This window comes from Lolium rigidum, unplaced genomic scaffold (assembly GCF_022539505.1).
Source record: "Lolium rigidum isolate FL_2022 unplaced genomic scaffold, APGP_CSIRO_Lrig_0.1 contig_8773_1, whole genome shotgun sequence".
NCBI lineage: Eukaryota > Viridiplantae > Streptophyta > Magnoliopsida > Poales > Poaceae > Lolium > Lolium rigidum.
In genome coordinates, this window is record NW_025901524.1 from 5,926 (window position 1) to 12,868 (window position 6,943).

General features: G+C 53.2%; 17 non-coding genes and 1 pseudogene across 17 annotated transcripts; all 18 read left to right on the top strand.

The window, feature by feature from the left end:
• The first annotated feature begins 1,015 nt into the window (after window positions 1–1,015).
• Window positions 1,016–1,135, top strand: LOC124682329. Its single transcript, XR_006996247.1, has one exon. It is a non-coding gene; the product is annotated as a 5S ribosomal RNA (ribosomal RNA).
• A 188-nt stretch (window positions 1,136–1,323) lies between these two features.
• On the top strand, window positions 1,324–1,442 carry LOC124682327. Its single transcript, XR_006996246.1, has one exon. It is a non-coding gene; the product is annotated as a 5S ribosomal RNA (ribosomal RNA).
• Window positions 1,443–1,630: 188 nt separating this feature from the next.
• LOC124682332 lies at window positions 1,631–1,747 on the top strand. The gene has a single exon (XR_006996250.1). It is a non-coding gene; the product is annotated as a 5S ribosomal RNA (ribosomal RNA).
• A 187-nt stretch (window positions 1,748–1,934) lies between these two features.
• LOC124682337 lies at window positions 1,935–2,053 on the top strand. The gene has a single exon (XR_006996255.1). It is a non-coding gene; the product is annotated as a 5S ribosomal RNA (ribosomal RNA).
• A 187-nt stretch (window positions 2,054–2,240) lies between these two features.
• LOC124682330 lies at window positions 2,241–2,357 on the top strand. Its single transcript, XR_006996248.1, has one exon. It is a non-coding gene; the product is annotated as a 5S ribosomal RNA (ribosomal RNA).
• A 186-nt stretch (window positions 2,358–2,543) lies between these two features.
• LOC124682336 lies at window positions 2,544–2,659 on the top strand. The gene has a single exon (XR_006996254.1). It is a non-coding gene; the product is annotated as a 5S ribosomal RNA (ribosomal RNA).
• Window positions 2,660–2,847: 188 nt separating this feature from the next.
• Window positions 2,848–2,966, top strand: LOC124682341. Its single transcript, XR_006996258.1, has one exon. It is a non-coding gene; the product is annotated as a 5S ribosomal RNA (ribosomal RNA).
• Window positions 2,967–3,153: 187 nt separating this feature from the next.
• On the top strand, window positions 3,154–3,272 carry LOC124682325. Its single transcript, XR_006996244.1, has one exon. It is a non-coding gene; the product is annotated as a 5S ribosomal RNA (ribosomal RNA).
• A 188-nt stretch (window positions 3,273–3,460) lies between these two features.
• LOC124682326 lies at window positions 3,461–3,579 on the top strand. The gene has a single exon (XR_006996245.1). It is a non-coding gene; the product is annotated as a 5S ribosomal RNA (ribosomal RNA).
• A 189-nt stretch (window positions 3,580–3,768) lies between these two features.
• On the top strand, window positions 3,769–3,888 carry LOC124682333. The gene has a single exon (XR_006996251.1). It is a non-coding gene; the product is annotated as a 5S ribosomal RNA (ribosomal RNA).
• Window positions 3,889–4,075: 187 nt separating this feature from the next.
• On the top strand, window positions 4,076–4,194 carry LOC124682342. Its single transcript, XR_006996259.1, has one exon. It is a non-coding gene; the product is annotated as a 5S ribosomal RNA (ribosomal RNA).
• Window positions 4,195–4,382: 188 nt separating this feature from the next.
• On the top strand, window positions 4,383–4,502 carry LOC124682331. The gene has a single exon (XR_006996249.1). It is a non-coding gene; the product is annotated as a 5S ribosomal RNA (ribosomal RNA).
• Window positions 4,503–4,689: 187 nt separating this feature from the next.
• On the top strand, window positions 4,690–4,807 carry LOC124682335. Its single transcript, XR_006996253.1, has one exon. It is a non-coding gene; the product is annotated as a 5S ribosomal RNA (ribosomal RNA).
• Window positions 4,808–4,993: 186 nt separating this feature from the next.
• LOC124682340 lies at window positions 4,994–5,108 on the top strand (annotated as a pseudogene).
• Window positions 5,109–5,292: 184 nt separating this feature from the next.
• Window positions 5,293–5,411, top strand: LOC124682339. The gene has a single exon (XR_006996257.1). It is a non-coding gene; the product is annotated as a 5S ribosomal RNA (ribosomal RNA).
• A 188-nt stretch (window positions 5,412–5,599) lies between these two features.
• On the top strand, window positions 5,600–5,718 carry LOC124682338. Its single transcript, XR_006996256.1, has one exon. It is a non-coding gene; the product is annotated as a 5S ribosomal RNA (ribosomal RNA).
• Window positions 5,719–5,904: 186 nt separating this feature from the next.
• On the top strand, window positions 5,905–6,022 carry LOC124682343. Its single transcript, XR_006996260.1, has one exon. It is a non-coding gene; the product is annotated as a 5S ribosomal RNA (ribosomal RNA).
• A 768-nt stretch (window positions 6,023–6,790) lies between these two features.
• Window positions 6,791–6,908, top strand: LOC124682334. The gene has a single exon (XR_006996252.1). It is a non-coding gene; the product is annotated as a 5S ribosomal RNA (ribosomal RNA).
• Window positions 6,909–6,943: the final 35 nt, after the last annotated feature.

The window sequence follows — 6,943 nt, forward strand, 5'->3', positions numbered from 1 at the left end:
ATAACTTGATAATTAACATGACATGGTATTCTCTATCCATCGGATCCCGAGCAAACACAACATATAGAATTACGGATAGATGATCTTGATCATGTTAGGCAGCTCACAAGATCCAACAATGAAGCACAATGAGGAGAAGACAACCATCTAGCTACCGCTATGGACCCATTGTCCGAGGGTGAACTACTCACTCATCACTCCGGAGGCGACCATGGCGGTGTAGAGTCCTCCGGGAGATGAATCCCCTCTCCGGCAGGGTGCCGGAGGAGATCTCTAGAATCCCCCGAGATGGGATCGGCGGCGGCGGCGTCTCAGTAAGGTTTTCCGTATCGTGGTTCTTCGCATCGGGGGTTTCGTGACGGAGGCTTTAAGTAGGCGGAAGGGCGAGGTCAGGGGGCTAACGAGGGCCCACACACACAGGGCGGCGCGGCCGCCGTTGGCCGCGCCGCCTTGTGGTCCGGCCACCTCGTGGCCCCACTTCGTATGTTCTTCGGTCTTCCGGAAGCTCCGTGGAAAAATAGGCCCCCGGGCTCTAAGTTTCGTCCAATTCCGAGAATATTTCGTTACTAGGATTTCTGAAACCAAAAACGAACGAAAACAGAACCGGCACTTCGGCATCTTGTTAATAGGTTAGTTCCAGAAAATGCACGAATATGACATAAAGTGTGCATAAAACATGTAGGTATCATCAATAATATGGCATAGAACATAAGAAATTATCGATACGTCGGAGACGTATCACCCATCAGAACTCCAAAGTTAAGCGTGCTTGGGCGAGAGTAGTACTAGGATGGGTGACCTCCTGGGAAGTCCTCCTGTTGCATCCCTCCTTTTTGCGTCACGCGGCAACATTCATGGTGAAGTTAGGGCGATATTGTTTTGCGGGCACTCGTGCTCGGCTATAGGTGATGGAAAACGGCGGTGGGGATGGGAAAGCGGGATGTGCATGGTACAAAATAGGGGAGAGAAGGAGCGGGAGGGGCAAGCATAAGGGAAAATGAGTGCAGAACATGTCGGATGCGATCATACCAAGCACTAAAGCACCGGATCCCATCGGAACTCCGAAGTTAAGCGTGCTTGGGCGAGAGTAGTACTAGGATGGGTGACCTCCTGGGAAGTCCTCGTGTTGCATCCCTCCTTTTTGCGTCACGCGGCAACATTCATGGTGAAGTTAGGGCGATATTTTTTTGCGGGCACTCGTGCTCGGCTATAGGTGATGGGAAACGGCGGTGGGGATGGGAAAGCGGGATGTGCATGGTACAAAATAGGGGAGAGAAGGAGCGGGAGGGGCAAGCATAAGGGAAAATGAGTGCAGAACATGTCGGATGCGATCATACCAGCACTAAAGCACCGGATCCCATCGAAACTCCGAAGTTAAGCGTGCTTGGGCGAGAGTAGTACTAGGATGGGTGACCTCCTGGGAAGTCCTCGTGTTGCATCCCTCCTTTTTGCGTCACGCGGCAACATTCATGGTGAAGTTAGGGCGATATTTTTTTGCGGGCACTCGTGCTCGGCTATAGGTGATGGGAAACGGCGGTGGGGATGGGAAAGCGGGATGTGCATGGTACAAAATAGGGGAGAGAAGGAGCGGGAGGGGCAAGCATAAGGGAAAATGAGTGCAAGACATGTCGGATGCGATCATACCAGCACTAAAGCACCGGATCCCATCGAACTCCGAAGTTAAGCGTGCTTGGGCGAGAGTAGTACTAGGATGGGTGACCTCCGGGAAGTCCTCGTGTTGCATCCCTCCTTTTTGCGTCACGCGGCAACATTCATGGTGAAGTTAGGGCGATATTTTTTGCGGGCACTCGTGCTCGGCTATAGGTGATGGGAAACGGCGGTGGGGATGGGAAAGCGGGATGTGCATGGTACAAAATAGGGGAGAGAAGGAGCGGGAGGGGCAAGCATAAGGGAAAATGAGTGCAGAACATGTCGGATGCGATCATACCAGCACTAAAGCACCGGATCCCATCAGAACTCCGAAGTTAAGCGTGCTTGGGCGAGAGTAGTACTAGGATGGGTGACCTCCTGGGAAGTCCTCGTGTTGCATCCCTCCTTTTTGCGTCACGCGGCAACATTCATGGTGAAGTTAGGGCGATATTTTTTGCGGGCACTCGTGCTCGGCTATAGGTGATGGGAAACGGCGGTGGGGATGGGAAAGCGGGATGTGCATGGTACAAAATAGGGGAGAGAAGGAGCGGGAGGGGCAAGCATAAGGGAAAATGAGTGCAGAACATGTCGGATGCGATCATACCAGCACTAAAGCACCGGATCCCATCGAACTCCGAAGTTAAGCGTGCTTGGGCGAGAGTAGTACTAGGATGGGTGACCTCTGGGAAGTCCTCGTGTTGCATCCCTCCTTTTGCGTCACGCGGCAACATTCATGGTGAAGTTAGGGTGATATTTTTTGCGGGCACTCGTGCTCGGCTATAGGTGATGGGAAACGGCGGTGGGGATGGGAAAGCGGGATGTGCATGGTACAAAATAGGGGAGAGAAGGAGCGGGAGGGGCAAGCATAAGGGAAAATGAGTGCAGAACATGTCGGATGCGATCATACCAACACTAAAGCACGGATCCCATCGAACTCCGAAGTTAAGCGTGCTTGGGCGAGAGTAGTACTAGGATGGGTGACCTCCGGGAAGTCCTCGTGTTGCATCCCTCCTTTTTGCGTCACGCGGCAACATTCATGGTGAAGTTAGGGCGATATTTTTTTGCGGGCACTCGTGCTCGGCTATAGGTGATGGGAAACGGCGGTGGGGATGGGAAAGCGGGATGTGCATGGTACAAAATAGGGGAGAGAAGGAGCGGGAGGGGCAAGCATAAGGGAAAGTGAGTGCAGAACATGTCGGATGCAATCATACCAGCACTAAAGCACCGGATCCCATCAGAACTCCGAAGTTAAGCGTGCTTGGGCGAGAGTAGTACTAGGATGGGTGACCTCCTGGGAAGTCCTCGTGTTGCGTCCCTCCTTTTTGCGTCACGCGGCAACATTCATGGTGAAGTTAGGGCGATATTTTTTGCGGGCACTCGTGATCGGCTATAGGTGATGGGAAACGGCGGTGGGGATGGGAAAGCGGGATGTGCATGGTACAAAATAGGGGAGAGAAGGAGCGGGAGGGGCAAGCATAAGGGAAAATGAGTGCAGAACATGTCGGATGCGATCATACCAGCACTAAAGCACCGGATCCCATCAGAACTCCGAAGTTAAGCGTGCTTGGGCGAGAGTAGTACTAGGATGGGTGACCTCCTGGGAAGTCCTCGTGTCGCATCCCTCCTTTTTGCATCACGCGGCAACATTCATGGTGAAGTTAGGGCGATATTTTTTTGCGGGCACTCGTGCTCGGCTATAGGTGATGGGAAACGGCGGTGGGGATGGGAAAGCGGGATGTGCATGGTACAAAATAGGGGAGAGAAGGAGAGGGAGGGGCAAGCATAAGGGAAAATGAGTGCAGAACATGTCGGATGCGATCATACCAGCACTAAAGCACCGGATCCCATCGGAACTCCGAAGTTAAGCGTGCTTGGGCGAGAGTAGTACTAGGACGGGTGACCTCCCGGGAAGTCCTCGTGTTGCATCCCTCCTTTTTGCGTCACGCGGCAACATTCATGGTGAAGTTAGGGCGATATTTTTTTGCGGGCACTCGTGCTCTGGCTATAGGTGATGGGAAACGGCGGTGGGGATGGGAAAAGTGGATGTGCATGGTACAAAATAGGGGAGAGAAGGAGCGGGAGGGGCAAGCATAAGGGAAAATGAGTGCAGAACATGTCGGATGCGATCATACCAGACACTAAAGCACTGGATCCCATCGAAACTCCGAAGTTAAGCGTGCTTGGGCGAGAGTAGTACTAGGATGGGTGACCTCTTGGGAAGTCCTCGTGTTGCATCCCTCCTTTTGGCGTCACGCGGCAACATTCATGGTGAAGTTAGGGCGATATTTTTGCGGGCACTCGTGTCTCGGCTATAGGTGATGGGAAACGGCGGTGGGGATGGGAAAGCGGGATGTGCATGGTACAAAATAGGGGAGAGAAGGAGCGGGAGGGGCAAGCATAAGGGAAAATGAGTGCAGAACATGTCGGATGCGATCATACGAGCACTAAAGCACCGGATCCCATCAGAACTCCGAAGTTAAGCGTGCTTGGGCGAGAGTAGTACTAGGATGGGTGACCTCCTGGGAAGTCCTCGTGTTGCATCCCTCCTTTTGCGTCACGCGGCAACATTCATGGTGAAGTTAGGGCGATATTTTTTTGCGGGCACTCGTGCTCGGCTATAGGTGATGGGAAACGGCGGTGGGGATGGGAAAGCGGGATGTGCATGGTACAAAAATAGGGGAGAGAAGGAGCGGGAGGGGCAAGCATAAGGGAAAATGAGTGCAGAACATGTCGGATGCGATCATACCGAAGACTAAAGCACCGGATCCCATCAGAACTCCGAAGTTAAGCGTGCTTGGGCGAGAGTAGTACTAGGATGGGTGACCTCCTGGGAAGTCCTCGTGTTGCATCCCTCCTTTTTGCGTCACGCGGCAACATTCATGGTGAAGTTAGGCGATATTTTTTTGCGGGCACTCGTGCTCGGCTATAGGTGATGGGAAACGGCGGTGGGGATGGGAAAGCGGGATGTGCATGGTACAAAATAGGGGAGAGAAGGAGCGGGAGGGGCAAGCATAAGGGAAAATGAGTGCAGAACATGTCGGATGCGATCATACCAGCACTAAAGCACCGGATCCCATCGAAACTCCGGGTTAAGCGTGCTTGGGCGAGAGTAGTACTAGGATGGGTGACCTCCCGGGAAGTCCTCGTGTTGCATCCCTCCTTTATGCGTCACGCGGCAACATTCATGGTGAAGTTAGGGCGATATTTTTGCGGGCACTCGTGCTCGGCTATAGGTGATGGGAAACGGCGGTGGGGATGGGAAAGCGGGATGTGCATGGTACAAAATAGGGGAGAGAAGGAGCGGGAGGGGCAAGCATAAGGGAAAATGAGTGCAGAACATGTCGGATGCGATCATACCGAGCACTAAAGCACCGGATCCCATCGAACTCGAGTTAGCGTGCTTGGGCGAGAGTAGTACTAGGATGGGTGACCTCCGGGAAGTCCTCGTGTTGCATCCCTCCTTTTGCGTCCACGCGGCAACATTCATGGTGAAGTTAGGGCGATATTTTTGCGGGCACTCGTGCTCGGCTATAGGTGATGGGAAACGGCGGTGGGGATGGGAAAGCGGGATGTGCATGGTACAAAATAGGAGAGAAGGAGCTGGAGGGGCAAGCATAAGGGAAAATGAGTGCAGAACATGTCGGATGCGATCATACCAAAGACTAAAGCACCGGATCCCATCGAACTCCGGAGTTAAGCGTGCTTGAGCGAGAGTAGTACTAGGATGGGTGACCTCCTGGGAAGTCCTCGTGTTGCATCCCTCCTTTTTGCGTCACGCGGCAACATTCATGGTGAAGTTAGGGCGATATTTTTTTGCTGGCACTCGTGCTCGGCTATAGGTGATGGGAAACGGCGGTGGGGATGGGAAAGCGGGATGTGCATGGTACAAAATAGGGGAGAGAAGGAGCGGGAGGGGCAAGCATAAGGGAAAATGAGTGCAGAACATGTCGGATGCGATCATACCAAAGACTAAAGCACCGGATCCCATCAGAACTCCGAAGTTAGCGTGCTTGGGCGAGAGTAGTACTAGGATGGGTGACCTCCCTGGAAGTCCTCGTGTTGCATCCCTCCTTTTTGCGTCACGCGGCAACATTCATGGTGAAGTTAGGGCGATATTTTTTGCAGGCACTCGTGCTCGGCTATAGGTGATGGGAAACGACGGTGGGGATGGGAAAGCGGGATGTGCATGGTACAAAATAGGGGAGAGAAGGAGCGGGAGGGGCAAGCATAAGGAAAATGAGTGCAGAACATGTCGGATGCGATCATACCAGCACTAAAGCACCGGATCCCATCAGAACTCCGAAGTTAAGCGTGCTTGGGCGAGAGTAGTACTAGGATGGGTGACCTCTGGGAAGTCCTCGTGTTGCATCCCTCCTTTTTGCGTCACGCGGCAACATTCATGGTGAAGTTAGGGCGATATTTTTTTGCGGGCACTCGTGCTCGGCTATAGGTGATGGGAAACGGCGGCGGGGATGGGAAAGCGGGATGTGCATGGTACAAAATAGGGGAGAGAAGGAGCGGGAGGGGCAGCATAAGGGAAAATGAGTGCAGAACATGTCTGATGCGATCATACCAGGACTAAAGCACGTGGATCCCAATCAGGAACTCCGGTACGTCAAGCGTGCTTGACGCGAGGTAGTACTAAGGACCTTACGGGAAGTCCTCGGGCAATCCATTTTCGTGACGCGGCTTATTCATGTCATCATAGCATCCACGGATAGATAGGGGAAACCGCGGTGGGGATGGGAAAGCTGGATGACATGGACATATACAGGATAGGGAGAAGCGGGAGGGGCATGGCACGAGGGAAGACGAGGGAGAACATGGAGGCAAGCATCGTCGGCATGAGGCACCATATCGCATACGACTCGCAGCGGATCAAGCGTGACCCGTTGAGCTGAGAGTAATACTAGGATGGGTGACCTCCGGGAAGTCCTCGTGGTTGCATCCTCTCTCTTTTTGCGTCACGCGGCAACATTCATGGTGAAGTTAGGGCGATATTTTTTGCGGGCACTCGTGCTCGGCTATAGGTGATGGGAAACGGCGGTGGGGATGGGAAAGCGGGATGTGCATGGTACAAAATAGGGGAGAGAAGGAGCGGGAGGGGCAAGCATAAGGGAAAATGAGTGCAAAACATGTCGGATGCGATCATACCGAGCACTAAAGCACGGATCCCATCGAACTCCGAAGTTAAGCGTGCTTGGGCGAGAGTAGTACTAGGATGGGTGACCTCCTGGGAAGTCCTCGTGTTGCATCCCTCCTTTTAGCGTCACGCGGCAACATTCATGGTGAA